The sequence below is a fragment of the Coregonus clupeaformis genome, chromosome 23 (assembly GCF_020615455.1).
Source record: "Coregonus clupeaformis isolate EN_2021a chromosome 23, ASM2061545v1, whole genome shotgun sequence".
Taxonomy (NCBI): Eukaryota; Metazoa; Chordata; class Actinopteri; order Salmoniformes; family Salmonidae; genus Coregonus; species Coregonus clupeaformis.
In genome coordinates this window covers 52,929,163-52,946,600 of record NC_059214.1, presented here as the reverse complement: position 1 = coordinate 52,946,600, position 17,438 = coordinate 52,929,163, and the positions used below count along the sequence as shown (strand labels likewise).

The following is a 17,438-nucleotide window of genomic DNA, read 5'->3' as shown; positions in this document are numbered from 1 at the left end:
TAAGCCACCTGCCGCCCGTACCCTCCTGTATATAGCCTCCCTACTGTTCTTTTATTTTACTGCTGCTCTTTAGCTATTTGCTTTTATTTTCTATTTTTCTTTAATTAACACTTTTTTATTTTACATTTTAATTTTAAAAAACTGCATTGTTGGTTAAGGGCTTGTAAGTAAGCATTTCACTGTAATGTCTACACCTGTTGTATTTGGCGCATAATGACAAATACATTTTGATTTGATTTGAATATGAAAAAGTACATAGATGGTAATAAACTGTTTGGTCACTCACTTAACACAATGTACCCTGTAGCTAGTACAAGTGTAGCAAACAGCCAAAGATGTTCTGAGACAGCTGTGTTTGTGAACCTACAGTACTTCCAGCAGGGGGTGCTGTTGCCACTCTTGTGAGCTGTTAGTTTTTTCTTGAGCATTTTCTGGAGGGGGTCGCTGCATTCCTATATGGCGACTGGAGTATGGGTGTGTCGAAAGGAGTGGGCGTTTTCCAAAGCAAGCAGCTAATTGGTCAGATATTACTGCTTCGCCTAACCCTCTGCAAGCGCAGACTCTGAGACTATATGAGGTAGATAGTTGAACAACTCGAGATGAAAGTGTAATATGTTGAACAACTCGACCTACAGCCGATACAGCCGAATAAAAATGACGATATCTCGTAGCCATAAAATGAAGAGTTATACACATTTTCAACAAGTGTGTGCAGTCAAACGCTACACTGTTGCAATGCACGAATTGAAAACCTGCCTAGAAATGGCGGTAAGTCGTAGCCATAAATTAAAGGTACCCTAGCAATTGTTACTGTCAAATCACATTTTATTTGTCACATGCGCCAAAGGATCTGGGGACCCATGCCAAATCTTTTCAGTCTCCTGAGGGGGAAAAGGCTTTGTCGTGCCCTCTTCACGACTGTCTTGGTGTGTTTGGACCATGATAGTTTATTGGTGATGTGGACACCAAGGAACTTGAAACTCTCAACCTGTTCCACTACAGACATTTACATTTACGTCATTTAGCAGACACTCTTATCCAGAGCGACTTACAAATTGGTGCATTCACCTTATAGCCAGTGGGATAACCACTTTCCAATGTTTTATTTTATTTATTTTTTGGGTTGGGGTAAGGGGGGGTAGAAGGATTACTTTATCCTATCCCAGGTATTCCTTAAAGAGGTGGGGTTTCAAATGTCCAAGTCAATGAGAATGGGGGTGTGTTCGGCCCTCCTTTTCCTGTAGTCCACAATCATCTGCTTTGTCTTGCTCACGTTGAGGGAGAGGTTGTTGTCCTGGCACCACACGGCCAGGTCTCTGACCTCCATATAGGCTGTCTCATCGTTGTCGGTGATCAGGCCTACCACTGTTGTGTCGTCAGCAAACTTAATGATGGTGTTGGAGTCGTGCCTGGCCACGCAGTCGTGGGTGAACAAGGAGTACAGGAGGGGACTGAGCACGCACCCCTGAGGGGCCCCCGGTGTTGAGGATCAGCGTGGCAGATGTGTTGTTGCCTACCCTTACCACCTGGGGGCGGCCCGTCAGGAAGTCCAGGATCCAGTTGCAGAGGGAGGTGTTTAGTCCCAGGGTCCTTAGCTTAGTGATGAGCTTTGAGGGCACTATGGTGTTGAACGCTGAGCTGTAGTCAATGAACAGCATTCTCACATAGGTGTTCCTTTTGTCCAGGTGGGAAAGGGCACTGTGGAGTGCGAATGAGATTGCATCATCTGTGGATCTGTTGGGGCGTTATGCGAATTGGAGTGGGTCTAGGGCACTTTCTTGGGCACAGGGACTATGGGGGTCTATTTGAAACATGTAGGTATCCATAGAAACTCATTCACTCCCATGGAGAGAAGCTATGTGCAGTTCGAACATCTTTTCAGTGAACTTAGCTATGCTACTGAATCACTTCTCTAAGTCATATGTTTCAATCATCACTGCACAATGAAACATGTATGCAAATTAGAACATTTGGTCTACTGAGAAAAAGAGGCATTCTGTGACAATTACATCACACATGTCCCTAAATATAATGACAAAATATATACGACCCATAGAGTCCTGCCTCTATTAGGGAAGTGGGTGAGAGGAGAGAGATGTGAGGGATAGCATACCCTGTCTGTATGTGAGGGATAGCATACCCTGTCTGTATGTGAGGGATAGCATACCCTGTCTGTATGTGAGGGATAGCATACCCTGTCTATATGTGAGGGATAGCATACCCTGTCTGTTAGGACATCTACTTTGTGCATGACATAAGTAATTCTTCCAACAATTGTTTACAGACAGATTATTTCACTTATAATTCACTGTATCACAATTCCAGTGGGTCAGAAGTTTACATACACTAAGTTGACTGTACCGTTAAACAGCTTGGAAAATTCCAGAAAATGATGTCATGGCTTTAGAAGCTTCTGATAGGCTAATTGACATAATTTGAGTCAATTGGAGGTGTACCTGTGGATGTATTTCAAGGCCTACCTTCAAACTCAGTGCCTCTTTGCTTGACATCATGGGAAAATCGAAAGAAAGACCTCAGAAAAAAATTTGTAGACCTCCACAAGTCTGGTTCATCCTTGGGAGCAATTTCCAAACGCCTGAAGGTACCACGTTCATCTGTACACACAATAGTACGCAAGTATAAACACCATGGGACCACGCAGCTGTCATACCGCTCAGGAAGGAGACGCATGCAAATCAATCCCAGAACAACAGCAAAGGACCTTGTGAAGATGCTGGAGGAAACAGGTAGAAAAGTATCTATATCCACAGTAAAACGAGTCCTACATCGACATAACCTGAAAGGCCGCTCAGCAAGGAAGAAGCCACTGCTCCAAAACCGCCATTAAAAAAAGCCAGACTACGGTTTGCAACTGCACATGGGGACAAAGATCGTACTTTTTGGAGAAATATCCTCTGGTCTGATGAAACAAAAATAGAACTGTTTGACCATCCAGGCTCTGTCGTAGCCGGCCGCGACCGGGAGACCCATGGGGCGGCGCACAATTGGCCCAGCGTCATCCAGGGTAGGGGAGGGAATGGCCGGCAGGGATGTAGCTCAGTTGGTAGAGCATGGTGTTTGCAACGCCAGGGTTGTGGGTTCGATTCCCACAGGGGGCCAGTATGGAAAAAAATAATTTAAAAAATGTATGCACTCACTAACTGTAAGTCGCTCTAGATAAGAGCGTCTGCTAAATGACTAAAATGTAAATGTAAATAATGAGCATCGTTATGTTTGGAGGAAAAAGGGGAATGCTTGCAAGCCGAAGAACACCATCCCAATCGTGAAGCACGGGGGTGGCAGCATCATGCTGTGGGGGTGCTTTGCTGCAGGAGGGACTGGTGCACTTCACAAAATAGATGGCATCATGAGGAAGGAAAATTATGTGGATATATTGAAGCAACATCTCAAGACATCAGTCAGGAAGTTAAAGCTTGGTCGCAAATGGGTCTTCCAAATGGACAATGACCCCAAGCATACTTCCAAAGTTGTAGCAAAATGGCTTAAGGACAACAAAGTCAAGGTATTGGAGTGGCCATCACAAAGCCCTGACCTCAATCCTATAGAACATTTGTGGGCAGAACTGAAAAAGCGTGTGCGAGCAAGGAGGCCTACAAACCTGACTCAGTTACACCAGCTCTGTCAGGAGGAATGGGCCAAAATTCACCCAACTTATTGTGGGAAGCTTGTGGAAGGCTACCCAAAACATTTGACCCAAGTTAAACAATTTAAAGGCAATGCTACCAAATACTAATTGAGTGTATGTAAACTTCTGACCCACTGGGAATGTGACGAAAGAAATAAAAGCTGAAATAAATCATTCTCTCTACTATAATTCTGACATTTCACATTCTTAAAATAAAGTGGTGATCCTAACTGAGCTAAGACAGGGAATTCTTACTAGGAATAAATGTTAGGAATTGTGAAAAACTGAGTTTCAATGTATTTGGCTAAGGTGTATTTAAACTTCCGACTTCAACTGTAATAGTTCCTTTCTAAGAGGTCAGAGGTCAGACACAAAGCCTAGTCGCCTAGCGACTACCAGCAGTTTCGGAGCGGTTGAATGAGGGCAGATAAAAACTACTACGGTCAACGCTTCCCAAATTCTCAGAGCGGAATTTACTTGTTTTATTGATCTGGAAAATGACTGTAGCCTGGTGCCAGGCAGTGTACCCAGAATCAGATTGATATCTACTAAACCCAGAGTGATAATCAGTACTATAGGGAGAGCGTCTACCAGTCGTACCGGTCAGTCCATATTTTGTCTAGTTTATTTTTCAGGACTGCAGTGAATTTCATAAAAACCTAAATAGTGTGCTTTTTAGATAAAACTATAATAAATATATGGACGGGTTGTGTCAGCTCTTCGCTCCAGACCTCCAGTCCGTCTCCACAGCCCGGTCCGGCCTGTTCCTGCTCCACGCACCAAGCCAGTGGTGCGCGTCGCCAGCCCGGCCCGGCCCGTTCCTGCTCCCCGCACCAAGCCAGTTGTGCGCGTCGCCAGCCCGGTCCGGCCTGTTTCTGCTCCCCGCACCAAGCCAGTGGTGCGTGTCGTCAGCCCGGTCCGGCCCGTTCCTGCTCCCCGCACCAAGCCAGTGGTGCGCGTCGTCAGCCCGGTCCGGCCCATTCCTGCTCCCCGCACCAAGCCTGTGGTGCGCGTCGTCAGTCCGGCACAGCCCGTGCCTGTTCCACCGGTGCCTGGTCAGGTACCGGTCAGCTGCTCCACACCGGAGCCTAAGCAATCCGCTCCTACGATGTCCAGTCCAGCTCCAGCCAGCGGGACCAGACCAGACCAGGGGCACTACAGGGGGGTTATTAGAGGGTGGTGGTCACGCCCGGAGCCGGAACCGCCTCCGAGGAGGAATGCCCACCCGGCCCCTCCCCTGTTGGGTTTAGTTGGCGCGGTCGCAGTCCGCGCCTTTGGGGGGGGGTACTGTCACGCCCTGGCTCTGGGGACTTTTATATGTTGAGCCAGGGTGTTAGTTTCTATGTGTTAGTTTCTGGGTGTTAGGTTCTATGTTTCGTTTTCTATGTTCTTGTTCTAGTTTATGTGTTTCTATGTTGGCCGGGGTGGTTCCCAATTAGAGACAGCTGTGGCTCTGATTGGGAACCATACTTAGGCAGCCTATTGTGCACTTGTCTTTTGTGGGATCTTGTTCCGTGTAAGGTTTGTGTTTGTTTACCTTAGGACTTCACGTATCGTTTTGTTGTTTTGTTTTGTGTTTTGAAGTACTCATTAAAAGATGTACGCATATCACGCTGCGCTCATTACGACCTGCGTGACAGTAATAAAAGCAGCCTGGTGACCTAGAGACCAGAGGGGGAGTATACGTGACATGAACAAATTAATTTCTTCAGAGAAAGAGAAAGATTATTTCTCTCAAATGTTGTGCACAAATCTGTTAGTGAACATTTCTCCTTTCCCAAGATAATCCATCCACCTGACAGGTGTGGCATATCAAGAAGCTGATTAAACAGCATGATCATTACACGGGTGCACCTTTTGCTGGGGACAATAAAAGGCCACTCTAAAATGTGCAGTTTTGTCATACAACACAATGCCACAGATGTCTGAAGTTTCGAGGGAGCATGCAATTGGCATGCTGACTGCAGGAATGTCCCCAGGGCTGTTGCCAGATAATTAAATGTTAATTTCTCTACCATAAGCCGCATGTAGTTTTTATAACACATGGCACCTTTAATAATATTTAGATCAACTAGGTCCTGGATGAGAGCAGGCCTGGATACGGCCCAGTACATCACTGGGGTCAAGCTTCCTGCCATCCAGGAAAAAAAAGAGGACTGAGCACGCCCCCATTCTCATCGACGGGGCTGTAGTGGAACAGGTTGAGAGCTTCAAGTTCCTTGTTGTCCACATCACCAACAAACTATCATGGTCCAAACACACCAAGACAGTCGTGAAGAGGGCACGACAAAGCCTATTCCCCCTCAGGAGACTGAAAAGATTTGGCATGGGTCCTCAGATCCTCAAAAAATGATACAGCTGCACCATCGAGAGCATCCTGACTGGTTCACCGCCTGGTATGGCAACTGCTCGGCCTCCGACTGCAAGGCACTACATAGGGTAGTGCGTACGGCCCAGTACATCACTGGGGCCAAGTTTCCTGCCATCCAGGACCTCTATACCAGACGGTGTCAGAGGAAGGCCCTCAAAATTGTCAAAGACTCCAGCCACCCTAGTCATAGACTGTTCTCTCTGCTACCGCACGGCAAGCGGTACTGGAGCTCCAAGTCTAGGTCCAAAAGGCTTCTCAACAGCTTCTACCCCCAAGCCATAAGACTCCTGAACAGCTAATCATGGTGTCACGCCCTGGCTCTGGGACTCTTATATGTTGAGCCAGGGTGTGTAGATTCTATGTTTTGTGTTCTTTGTTTCAGTTTCTAGTTCATGTGTATCTATGTTGGCCGGGGTGGTTCTCAATCAGAGGCAACGAGAATCAGCTGTTGCTTGTTGTCTCTGATTGGGAACCATACTTAGGCAGCCTGTTTGGCACAGTGTATTGTGGGATCTTGTTCCGTGTTGGTTTGTGTTGGTTACCAAGGACTTCACGTATCGTTTTGTTGTTTTTTGTTCGTGTGGTGAATATATAATAAAGTATGTTCGCATTCCACGCTGCGCATTGGTCCAATCCTTTTGACGATCGTGACACATGGCTACCCGGACTACTTGCACTGCCCCCCCACCCCATCTTTTTACGCTGCTGCTACTCTGTTCATTATTTATGCATAGTCACTTTAACTCTACCCACATGTACATATTACCTCAACTACCTCAACTAGCCGGTGCCCCCGCACATTGACTCTGCACCGGTACCCCCCTGTATATATAGCCTCCCTACTGTTATTTTATTTTACTTCTGCTCTTTTTTTCTCAACACTTTTTTGTTGTTGTTGTTTTATTTTACTTTTTATGAAAAAATTAATGCATTGTTGGTTAAGGGCTGTAAGTAAGCATTTCACGGTAATGTCTACACCTGTTGTATTCCACGCATGTGGCAAATAAGATGTTATTTTATTTTATTTGAAAGCGGCAGCTCTACCTTTTAGCTCATTGCGGATGTTGCCTGTAATCCATGGCTTCTGGTTGGGGTATGTACGTACGGTCACTGTGGGGACAACGTCATCGATGCAGTTATTGATGAAGCCAGTGACTTATGTGGTGCACTCCTCAATGCCTTCGGAAGAATCCCTGAACATATTCTAGTCTGTGCTAGCAAAACAGTCCTGTAGCTTAGCATCTGCGTCATCTGACCACTTTTTTATTAACCGAGTCACTGGTGCTTCCTGCTTCAGTTTTTGCTTGTAAGCAGGAATCAGGAGGATAGAGTTATGGTCAGATTTGCCAAATGGAGGGTGAGGGAGAGCTTTGTATGCGTCTCTGTGTGTGGAGTAAAGGTGGTCTAGAGTTTTTTTCCCTCTGGTTGCACATTTAACCTGCTGTTAGAAATGAGGTAAAACGGATTTAAGTTTCCCTGCATTAAAGTCCCCGGCCACTAGGAGCGCCGCCTCTGGATGAGCGTTTTCCTGTTTGCTTATGGCCTTATACAGCTCATTGAGGGCGGTCTTAGTGCCAGCATCGGTTTGTGGTGTTAAATAGACAGCTATGAAAAATATAGATGAAAACTCTCTTGGTAGATAGTGTGGTCTACAGCTTATCATGAGAGACTCTACCTCAGGCGAGCAAAACCTCCAGACTTCCTTAGTATTAGATTTTGTGCACCAGCTGTTGTTTACAAATATACACAGACCGCCACCCCTTGTAATAATAATAATAATATGCCATTTAGCAGACGCTTTTATCCAAAGCGACTTACAGTCATGCGTGCATACATTTTTGTGTATGGGTGGTCCCGGGGATCGAATCCACTACCTTGGCGTTACAAGCGCCGTGCTCTACCAGCTGAGCTACAGAGGACCTCCTTGTCTTACCAGAGGCTGCTGTTCTATCCTGCCGATACAGTGTATAACCCGCCAAGGTGAGTAATCGCTGTTCTGATGTCCAGAAGCTCTTTTCGGTCATAAGAGACAGTAGCAGCATCATTACGTTACAAACAACATTACGTTACAGACTGTGGTATTTTTGACGCAGTAATTGCAGAATTACTGCAGTAAATTAAACAGTGTTATTTTGGACGCAGTATTTGCCTCATATTGCAGTTATACTGCACATTAACTGCAATCTTTTTTCGGAAGGGAAATTCCAACCGGATGCTTCAGATTTGTACATTCTGAGAAATATCTGGCTCCTGTGGTAGAAGCAAAAACAGTCAACTCTGTGGTACCTGCTGGACCCGCTCACCATCCACAAAGCTAGAGGAGACTACTCCTCCGGCCACAGCTAGAGGAGACTACTCCTCCGGCCAAAGCTAGAGGAGACTACTCCTCCGGCCACAGCTAGAGGAGACTACTCCTCCGGCCACAGCTAGAGGAGACTACTCCTCCGGCCAAAGCTAGAGGAGACTACTCCTCCGGCCACAGCTAGAGGAGACTACTCCTCCGGCCACAGCTAGAGGAGACTACTCCTCCGGCCACAGCTAGAGGAGACTACTCCTCCGGCCACAGCTAGAGGAGACTACTCCTCCGGCCACAGCTAGAGGAGACTACTCCTCCGGCCACAGCTAGAGGAGACTACTCCTCCGGCCACACGGTGGTGCTGTCTGCTTATGAAGTTAGTTATTTCTGCATGGTTCCTCTGTTTTTATGTCAGAGGTAAAGTTTACAGGTTTGAATCGTGTTGTGAGGAAGTGTTTAGGATCATCAAAATGAATTGAATAAATATGGGATAGGTTTCATTACTTTTTTTGAAGGCTACAGAAAGCGTTTGTTTACATTCACAGTATGTTTCGAAGGATCTGCTTTTGAAGGTAGGAAAGCTGTCTACTTGCTATCTTGATTGCTAGCTAACTAGTTTAGAGTATGATTAATCTCACTGTAAACTAGCTTTAGCTAGCTAGCCAACTAACGTTAACGTTGCTTGTTACTTGGCAAGCTGATTATGAGGAGCTCATCTCTCCAATGCCAAAACTACCTTGCTATGTTACTAGCTACTGATCTTCTTATGTGGGTCAAGGTTGAGCTTTTAAAGCTAGCTAGCTATCACTTGTATATTCGCTACTAACCAACTCTGGGTCTATGGGGCTCTGCCTGATTCAATGTTTCCCCTTTTATCATTGTGGTTGTGCTTACGAATTCGTTTTCTGCTGAACTGATATCTGTAACATGAATTTATCTATAACATTACGAATTGCTGAATAATGGAGGCTCACAATGGATCAGAGTTTTACTCACTGTCAACCTGACCTGACCCACTTCAAATCAAATTAGGGCTGGACGACATGGCCAAAATATAATATCACGTTTGTTTTTTAATTAGACGGTTTGACAGTATTTTATGTTTTTGAATAATAAAAGTAAAACATGTTCTATATGAGTAGTGCGTGACTCTAGGGTGGCAACACAGACTAACTGGACATTCTATATGAGTAGTGCGTGACTCTAGGGTGGCAACACAGACTAACTGGACATTCTATATGAGTAGTGCGTGACTCTAGGGTGGCAACACAGACTAACTGGACATTCTATATGAGTAGTGCGTGACTCTAGGGTGGCAACACAGACTAACTGGACATTCTATATGAGTAGTGCGTGACTCTAGGGTGGCAACACAGACTAACTGGACATTCTATATGAGTAGTGCGTGACTCTAGGGTGGCAACACAGACTAACTGGACATTCTATATGAGTAGTGCGTGACTCTAGGGCGGCAACACAGACTAACTGGACATTCTATATGAGTAGTGCGTGACTCTAGGGGCGGCAACACAGACTAACTGGACATTCTATATGAGTAGTGCGTGACTCTAGGGCGGCAACACAGACTAACTGGACATTCTATATGAGTAGTGCGTGACTCTAGGGCGGCAACACAGACTAACTGGACATTCTATATGAGTAGTGCGTGACTCTAGGGTGGCAACACAGACTAACTGGACATTCTATATGAGTAGTGCGTGACTCTAGGGTGGCAACACAGACTAACTGGACATTCTATATGAGTAGTGCGTGACTCTAGGGCGGCAACACAGACTAACTGGACATTCTATATGAGTAGTGCGTGACTCTAGGGTGGCAACACAGACTAACTGGACATTCTATATGAGTAGTGCGTGACTCTAGGGCGGCAACACAGACTAACTGGACATTCTATATGAGTAGTGCGTGACTCTAGGGTGGCAACACAGACTAACTGGACATTCTATATGAGTAGTGCGTGACTCTAGGGCGGCAACACAGACTAACTGGACATTCTATATGAGTAGTGCGTGACTCTAGGGTGGCAACACAGACTAACTGGACATTCTATATGAGTAGTGCGTGACTCTAGGGTGGCAACACAGACTAACTGGACATTCTATATGAGTAGTGCGTGACTCTAGGGCGGCAACACAGACTAACTGGACATTCTATATGAGTAGTGCGTGACTCTAGGGCGGCAACACAGACTAACTGGACATTCTATATGAGTAGTGCGTGACTCTAGGGCGGCAACACAGACTAACTGGACATTCTATATGAGTAGTGCGTGACTCTAGGGTGGCAACACAGACTAACTGGACATTCTATATGAGTAGTGCGTGACTCTAGGGCGGCAACACAGACTAACTGGACATTCTATATGAGTAGTGCGTGACTCTAGGGCGGCAACACAGACTAACTGGACATTCTATATGAGTAGTGCGTGACTCTAGGGTGGCAACACAGACTAACTGGACATTCTATATGAGTAGTGCGTGACTCTAGGGTGGCAACACAGACTAACTGGACATTCTATATGAGTAGTGCGTGACTCTAGGGCGGCAACACAGACTAACTGGACATTCTATATGAGTAGTGCGTGACTCTAGGGTGGCAACACGGACTAACTGGACATTCTATATGAGTAGTGGGTGACTCTAGGGTGGCAACACGGACTAACTGGACATTCTATATGAGTAGTGCGTGACTCTAGGGTGGCAACACAGACTAACTGGACATTCTATATGAGTAGTGCGTGACTCTAGGGCGGCAACACAGACTAACTGGACATTCTATATGAGTAGTGCGTGACTCTAGGGTGGCAACACAGACTAACTGGACATTCTATATTAGTAGTGCGTGACTCTAGGGTGGCAACACAGACTAACTGGACATTCTATATGAGTAGTGCGTGACTCTAGGGTGGCAACACAGACTAACTGGACATTCTATATGAGTAGTGCGTGACTCTAGGGTGGCAACACAGACTAACTGGACATTCTATATGAGTAGTGCGTGACTCTAGGGCGGCAACACAGACTAACTGGACATTCTATATGAGTAGTGCGTGACTCTAGGGTGGCAACACAGACTAACTGGACATTCTATATGAGTAGTGCGTGACTCTAGGGGTGGCAACACAGACTAACTGGACATTCTATATGAGTAGTGGGTGACTCTAGGGCGGCAACACAGACTAACTGGACATTCTATATGAGTAGTGCGTGACTCTAGGGTGGCAACACAGACTAACTGGACATTCTATATGAGTAGTGCGTGACTCTAGGGTGGCAACACAGACTAACTGGACATTCTATATGAGTAGTGCGTGACTCTAGGGCGGCAACACAGACTAACTGGACATTCTATATGAGTAGTGGGTGACTCTAGGGTGGCAACACGGACTAACTGGACATTCTATATGAGTAGTGCGTGACTCTAGGGTGGCAACACAGACTAACTGGACATTCTATATGAGTAGTGCGTGACTCTAGGGCGGCAACACAGACTAACTGGACATTCTATATGAGTAGTGCGTGACTCTAGGGTGGCAACACAGACTAACTGGACATTCTATATGAGTAGTGCGTGACTCTAGGGCGGCAACACAGACTAACTGGACATTCTATATGAGTAGTGCGTGACTCTAGGGCGGCAACACAGACTAACTGGACATTCTATATGAGTAGTGCGTGACTCTAGGGCGGCAACACAGACTAACTGGACATTCTATATGAGTAGTGCGTGACTCTAGGGCGGCAACACAGACTAACTGGACATTCTATATGAGTAGTGCGTGACTCTAGGGCGGCAACACAGACTAACTGGACATTCTATATGAGTAGTGCGTGACTCTAGGGTGGCAACACAGACTAACTGGACATTCTATATGAGTAGTGCGTGACTCTAGGGTGGCAACACAGACTAACTGGACATTCTATATGAGTAGTGCGTGACTCTAGGGTGGCAACACAGACTAACTGGACATTCTATATGAGTAGTGCGTGACTCTAGGGTGGCAACACAGACTAACTGGACATTCTATATGAGTAGTGCGTGACTCTAGGGTGGCAACACAGACTAACTGGACATTCTATATGAGTAGTGCGTGACTCTAGGGCGGCAACACAGACTAACTGGACATTCTATATGAGTAGTGCGTGACTCTAGGGCGGCAACACAGACTAACTGGACATTCTATATGAGTAGTGCGTGACTCTAGGGTGGCAACACAGACTAACTGGACATTCTATATGAGTAGTGCGTGACTCTAGGGTGGCAACACAGACTAACTGGACATTCTATATGAGTAGTGCGTGACTCTAGGGTGGCAACACAGACTAACTGGACATTCTATATGAGTAGTGCGTGACTCTAGGGTGGCAACACAGACTAACTGGACATTCTATATGAGATAGTGCGTGACTCTAGGGTGGCAACACAGACTAACTGGACATTCTATATGAGTAGTGCGTGACTCTCGGGTGGCAACACAGACTAACTGGACATTCTATATGAGTAGTGCGTGACTCTAGGGTGGCAACACAGACTAACTGGACATTCTATATGAGTAGTGCGTGACTCTAGGGTGGCAACACAGACTAACTGGACATTCTATATGAGTAGTGCGTGACTCTAGGGCGGCAACACAGACTAACTGGACATTCTATATGAGTAGTGCGTGACTCTAGGGCGGCAACACAGACTAACTGGACATTCTATATGAGTAGTGCGTGACTCTAGGGTGGCAACACAGACTAACTGGACATTCTATATGAGTAGTGCGTGACTCTAGGGCGGCAACACAGACTAACTGGACATTCTATATGAGTAGTGCGTGACTCTAGGCGGCAACACAGACTAACTGGACATTCTATATGAGTAGTGCGTGACTCTAGGGCGGCAACACAGACTAACTGGACATTCTATATGAGTAGTGCGTGACTCTAGGGTGGCAACACAGACTAACTGGACATTCTATATGAGTAGTGCGTGACTCTAGGGCGGCAACACAGACTAACTGGACATTCTATATGAGTAGTGCGTGACTCTAGGGTGGCAACACAGACTAACTGGACATTCTATATGAGTAGTGCGTGACTCTAGGGGTGGCAACACAGACTAACTGGACATTCTATACGAGTAGTGCGTGACTCTAGGGCGGCAACACAGACTAACTGGACATTCTATATGAGTAGTGCGTGACTCTAGGGTGGCAACACAGACTAACTGGACATTCTATATGAGTAGTGCGTGACTCTAGGGCGGCAACACAGACTAACTGGACATTCTATATGAGTAGTGCGTGACTCTAGGGGTGGCAACACAGACTAACTGGACATTCTATATGAGTAGTGCGTGACTCTAGGGGCGGCAACACAGACTAACTGGACATTCTATATGAGTAGTGCGTGACTCTAGGGTGGCAACACAGACTAACTGGACATTCTATATGAGTAGTGCGTGACTCTAGGGGTGGCAACACGGACTAACTGGACATTCTATATGAGTAGTGCGTGACTCTAGGGCGGCAACACAGACTAACTGGACATTCTATACGAGTAGTGCGTGACTCTAGGGTGGCAACACAGACTAACTGGACATTCTATACGAGTAGTGCGTGACTCTAGGGTGGCAACACAGACTAACTGGACATTCTATATGAGTAGTGCGTGACTCTAGGGTGGCAACACAGACTAACTGGACATTCTATATGAGTAGTGCGTGACTCTAGGGCGGCAACACAGACTAACTGGACATTCTATATGAGTAGTGGGTGACTCTGGGGTGGCAAACACAGACTAACTGGACATTCTATATGGGTAGTGCGGTGACTCTAGGGGGCAACACAGACTAACTGGACATTCTATATGAGTAGTGCGTGACTCTAGGGTGGCAACACAGACTAACTGGACATTCTATATGAGTAGTGCGTGACTCTAGGGTGGCAACACAGACTAACTGGACATTCTATATGAGTAGTGCGTGACTCTAGGGTGGCAACACAGACTAACTGGACATTCTATATGAGTAGTGCGTGACTCTAGGGGCGGCAACACGGACTAACTGGACATTCTATATGAGTAGTGCGTGACTCTAGGGCGGCAACACAGACTAACTGGACATTCTATATGAGTAGTGCGTGACTCTAGGGTGGCAACACAGACTAACTGGACATTCTATATGAGTAGTGCGTGACTCTAGGGTGGCAACACAGACTAACTGGACATTCTATATGAGTAGTGCGTGACTCTAGGGTGGCAACACAGACTAACTGGACATTCTATATGAGTAGTGCGTGACTCTAGGGTGGCAACACAGACTAACTGGACATTCTATATGAGTAGTGCGTGACTCTAGGGTGGCAACACAGACTAACTGGACATTCTATATGAGTAGTGCGTGACTCTAGGGTGGCAACACAGACTAACTGGACATTCTATATGAGTAGTGCGTGACTCTAGGGTGGCAACACAGACTAACTGGACATTCTATATGAGTAGTGCGTGACTCTAGGGTGGCAACACAGACTAACTGGACATTCTATATGAGTAGTGCGTGACTCTAGGGCGGCAACACAGACTAACTGGACATTCTATATGAGTAGTGCGTGACTCTAGGGTGGCAACACAGACTAACTGGACATTCTATATGAGTAGTGCGTGACTCTAGGGTGGCAACACAGACTAACTGGACATTCTATATGAGTAGTGCGTGACTCTAGGGTGGCAACACAGACTAACTGGACATTCTATATGAGTAGTGCGTGACTCTAGGGTGGCAACACGGACTAACTGGACATTCTATATGAGTAGTGCGTGACTCTAGGGTGGCAACACAGACTAACTGGACATTCTATATGAGTAGTGCGTGACTCTAGGGTGGCAACACAGACTAACTGGACATTCTATATGAGTAGTGCGTGACTCTAGGGTGGCAACACAGACTAACTGGACATTCTATATGAGTAGTGCGTGACTCTAGGGTGGCAACACAGACTAACTGGACATTCTATATGAGTAGTGCGTGACTCTAGGGTGGCAACACAGACTAACTGGACATTCTATATGAGTAGTGCGTGACTCTAGGGCGGCAACACAGACTAACTGGACATTCTATATGAGTAGTGCGTGACTCTAGGCGGCAACACAGACTAACTGGACATTCTATATGAGTAGTGCGTGACTCTAGGGTGGCAACACAGACTAACTGGACATTCTATATGAGTAGTGCGTGACTCTAGGGCGGCAACACGGACTAACTGGACATTCTATATGAGTAGTGCGTGACTCTAGGGTGGCAACACAGACTAACTGGACATTCTATATGAGTAGTGCGTGACTCTAGGCTGGCAACACGGACTAACTGGACATTCTATATGAGTAGTGCGTGACTCTAGGGGTGGCAACACAGACTAACTGGACATTCTATACGAGTAGTGCGTGACTCTAGGGTGGCAACACAGACTAACTGGACATTCTATATGAGTAGTGCGTGACTCTAGGGCGGCAACACAGACTAACTGGACATTCTATATGAGTAGTGCGTGACTCTAGGGTGGCAACACAGACTAACTGGACATTCTATATGAGTAGTGCGTGACTCTAGGGTGGCAACACAGACTAACTGGACATTCTATATGAGTAGTGCGTGACTCTAGGGCGGCAACACAGACTAACTGGACATTCTATATGAGTAGTGCGTGACTCTAGGGTGGCAACACAGACTAACTGGACATTCTATATGAGTATTGCGTGACTCTAGGGCTGGCAACACAGACTAACTGGACATTCTATATGAGTAGTGCGTGACTCTAGGGTGGCAACACAGACTAACTGGACATTCTATATGAGTAGTGCGTGACTCTAGGGTGGCAACACAGACTAACTGGACATTCTATATGAGTAGTGCGTGACTCTAGGGCGGCAACACAGACTAACTGGACATTCTATATGAGTAGTGCGTGACTCTAGGGTGGCAACACAGACTAACTGGACATTCTATATGAGTAGTGCGTGACTCTAGGGGTGGCAACACAGACTAACTGGACATTCTATATGAGTAGTGCGTGACTCTAGGGGGGCAACACAGACTAACTGGACATTCTATATGAGTAGTGCGTGACTCTAGGGCGGCAACACAGACTAACTGGACATTCTATATGAGTAGTGCGTGACTCTAGGGTGGCAACACAGACTAACTGGACATTCTATATGAGTAGTGCGTGACTCTAGGGTGGCAACACAGACTAACTGGACATTCTATATGAGTAGTGCGTGACTCTAGGGTGGCAACACAGACTAACTGGACATTCTATATGAGTAGTGCGTGACTCTAGGGGTGGCAACACAGACTAACTGGACATTCTATATGAGTAGTGCGTGACTCTAGGGGTGGCAACACAGACTAACTGGACATTCTATATGAGTAGTGCGTGACTCTAGGGCGGCAACACAGACTAACTGGACATTCTATATGAGTAGTGCGTGACTCTAGGGGTGGCAACACAGACTAACTGGACATTCTATATGAGTAGTGCGTGACTCTAGGGTGGCAACACAGACTAACTGGACATTCTATATGAGTAGTGCGTGACTCTAGGGTGGCAACACAGACTAACTGGACATTCTATATGAGTAGTGCGTGACTCTAGGGTGGCAACACAGACTAACTGGACATTCTATATGAGTAGTGCGTGACTCTAGGCGGCAACACAGACTAACTGGACATTCTATATGAGTAGTGCGTGACTCTAGGGCGGCAACACAGACTAACTGGACATTCTATATGAGTAGTGCGTGACTCTAGGGGCGGCAACACAGACTAACTGGACATTCTATATGAGTAGTGCGTGACTCTAGGGTGGCAACACAGACTAACTGGACATTCTATATGAGTAGTGCGTGACTCTAGGGTGGCAACACAGACTAACTGGACATTCTATATGAGTAGTGCGTGACTCTAGGGTGGCAACACAGACTAACTGGACATTCTATATGAGTAGTGCGTGACTCTAGGGGTGGCAACACAGACTAACTGGACATTCTATATGAGTAGTGCGTGACTCTAGGCGGCAACACAGACTAACTGGACATTCTATATGAGTAGTGCGTGACTCTAGG

General features: G+C 46.3%; 1 protein-coding gene across 1 annotated transcript in view; it reads left to right on the top strand.

The window, feature by feature from the left end:
• The first annotated feature begins 8,746 nt into the window (after nucleotides 1–8,746).
• si:dkey-230p4.1 (trichohyalin) overlaps nucleotides 8,747–17,438 on the top strand; it is an 85,011-nt gene continuing 76,319 nt past the window's right edge. Inside the window, exon 1 of the mRNA XM_045206478.1 lies at nucleotides 8,747–8,885. The gene's annotated coding sequence lies outside the window, so the exon portion shown is untranslated. The remainder of the gene's footprint in view (nucleotides 8,886–17,438) is intronic.